This window comes from Alligator sinensis, unplaced genomic scaffold, assembly GCF_000455745.1.
Source record: "Alligator sinensis unplaced genomic scaffold, ASM45574v1 scaffold1083_1, whole genome shotgun sequence".
Taxonomy (NCBI): domain Eukaryota; kingdom Metazoa; phylum Chordata; order Crocodylia; family Alligatoridae; genus Alligator; species Alligator sinensis.
The window spans coordinates 487,309-490,396 of record NW_005842644.1 but is presented as its reverse complement, the minus strand read 5'-3'; positions in this window follow the sequence as shown (position 1 = coordinate 490,396).

Below are 3,088 nucleotides of genomic sequence, written 5' to 3'. Positions count from 1 at the left end.
TGTGAGGTGGTGTGTGTGTGTGTGTGCATGTTCATGTATGCTGGTTGTGCAGTGTGTGGGTGTATGGGGTATGAATGTTACATATGGGGTATGAATGTGCAGTGTATGAGTGTGTTTGGGTGTGTGTATGAGACGTGTGTATGGAATGTGAGGTATGTATGAGTGTGTATGGCATGTGAGGAGTGCATATGTGTGTGTGTAGGGGCTGTGTGTATGGGGTGTGAAGTTGTGTATATGTAGATGGGGTGTGCAGTGTATGAGTGTGTATGGGGTGTGAGGTGGTATGTGGATGTGTGGAGTACAGTGTGTGTGTAGGGGATGTGTGTAGGGAGTGTGAGGTGGGTTGTGCACATGCATGTGCAGGTCATGCAGGGTGTGGGTGTATATGGGGTGTGAGGTTGTATACAGGTGTGTAGGATGTGCAGGGTGTGTGTTTGTGTGCAGGGGTGTGAGATTGTGTATGTGTGTATGGGGTGTGTGGTGTATGGGCTTTGCAGTGTGTATGTGTGCAGGGAGTGCATCTGTATAGGGTGTGAGGTATATTTGTGGGGTGTGTGTATGGCATGTGAGGTGGTATGTGTGTGTGCACAGGGCATGCTGTGTATGACTGTAGAGTGTGCGTGTGTATATGGGGTGTGTGTTTGTGGATTATGAGGTATGTGTACACAGGGTGTGCAGAGTGTATATGGGGTGTTAGGTTCTGTACATCTGTATGGGGTGTGCAGTGTGTGTGTATGGGGTGTGTATGTATGGTGTGTGAGGTGGTGTGTATATATGTGTACAGGGGGTGTGTGCATGGGGTGTGAGGATGTATATGTATGGGTGTGCAGTGTATGAGTGTGTATGGGATGTGTGTATGGAGTGTGAGGTGTGTGTATAGGGGGTGTGTGCATGAGGTGTGCAGCGTGTGAGTGTGTATGGGGTTTGAAGTTGTGTATGGAGTGTGAGGTGTGTATGTGGGGTGTGAGAGGTGTGTATGTACATGTATGGAGTATGTGTATGGAGTGTGAGCTGGTGTGTGCATATGTATGGGTCTGAGGCGGTGTGTATGGGGTGTGAGGTTGTGTATATGTGCATGGGGTGTGCAGTGCATGAGTGTATGGAGTATGAGGGGTGTATGTGGTGTGAAAGATGTGTGTATCTGTGGGTTTTGAGGGGGCATGTGTGTGTGTGTGGGCTGTGCTCTCTGTGTGTGTGAGAGTGTATAGGATGCACAGTTGTGTGTGTGTATGGGATATGCAGTATGTATGTGTGTGCATATAGGGGGTGTGAGGTGGGGCACTTGTGTGCAGCATGTGTGTGAGCATGAGTGTGCAGGTGCATGTGAAAGAGCTTGGAGGTGTGTGTGTGTACACAAGCGTGTGTGGGTAATACTAAGAGGCAGCAGCTTCAAGGGCTCAAGCTGCCAAGCTGAGGGGAGATGAGTGCATGTGTAGCAGGCACAAACACACTTGCACATATTGTGCACATGTGTGTGCACACACACACACTGCGTATGTACACAGACATGAGTGCTGGGCATGCACACACACATGCTGTGTACACATGCACTCAGACAGTTACGCACTGCACACACGTGCCCATACTCACATGCTGTGCACACATGATGCACTGCATGCACATGTACATGCACACACTTAGGCTGTGCACGCACACATACAGTCACACAGCACACACACACATTCAGCCACTCACATGCTGTGCATGTGCTCACACACACCCTGCATGCACAAGCCCTCACACGTACACATGGTGCATGCACAAACACACATGCTGTGCATGCACGCTCATGTGCGGTGCAGGCACATGCACTCATGTGATGCATGTGCACATACAAAGGGTGCATGTACACATGTACACATGGTTCATGCTCACACGCAGTGCACACCCACACACTCACAGACTGTGCATGCCCACGCACTCACCCGCTGTGTGCTCCTATAGACACATACACGACACACATGCTGCAAAAGCCGGGTCACTAGGTCTGGAGAGTGTTGGCCTGCTGCAGCCTGTGTATAGGGGTGTGCGTGCGTGTGTGCATGTGCATGTGTGTGCGCACACGCATGTGTGCGTGTGCATGTGTGTGTATATGTAACAGCCGCAGGCAGGACTGAGAGGTCCCCAGAGCTGGAGAAGTGCCCAGGACCTCCCCCCCTCCACAAAAGATGCATGTGTGTGTGCATGCATGTGCCACTAGGCAGTGTGGCCTCACTCTGGCACTAGGCAGCCTGGTACAACAGGAGGAAGGGTGTGTGTGTGTGGGGGGGGGCCCTGCCAGGACCTCTCTGCGTGTGCAGGGTCTGGGACCTGCTCTAGAGGCTGCAAAAGTCCTGAGGGGCAGGTGTTTGTGGGGCAGGGATGTCCTGGGCGGTGGTGGGGTGGTGGCTGGGGGGCAGGGATGCCCTGGGCCGGTGCCAGGGTGCACGTGGGAGCCCCTGGAGACACTGGCAGGGGTCCAGCCCCTGGGGAGGAGGCTGCAGGGGGGCAGGTTTTGGAGGCAGGGGGTCCCGGTCTCTGGGGCGGTTGCTCTCCCTCGTGCCCCCACTGGGCAGGGGCCATCTCCATCTCGGGGTGCCCGATGGTCTCCTGCCCTGCTCCCCTCCAGCCTGGGCTGGGGACCCCAGGCAAGGGGTGCTGGGCGGGCTGGGGGTCCCTGGTCCATGCAGGGGCCGGAGACGACAGCGGGGGCCTTTGTGGCCTGAGGTCCCCCGTTGTGCCGGGCACGTGTGGCCCATTTGCAGAGCCTGGGGGTGGGCACAGGCGAGCCGTGCTGCCGGCACCGGCTGTGGTGGAGGATCGGCACGTGTGACTCCCCGGTCTCCCTTCCCTGCCCCCATGCCAGCTCCGCGGTGCCCGGGGCCAGCATCGACCAGGCCGTGCTGCAGCGGGTCGAAGTCCCCGGCACCAGCACTCGCTGCTCGGTCCCTCCAGGGCACAGCTGGGGTGGGGGGATTTGGGGGGGTCCCCCATCTCCACGGGCCTGACTGGGGCAGGGCAGAGCAAGTGAGGACAAGGAAGGGGCACAGCCAGCACTTGCCCGGCTCAGGGGCCCGTCAGGCTGAGGGCCCCCCACCCCCGCCTACCC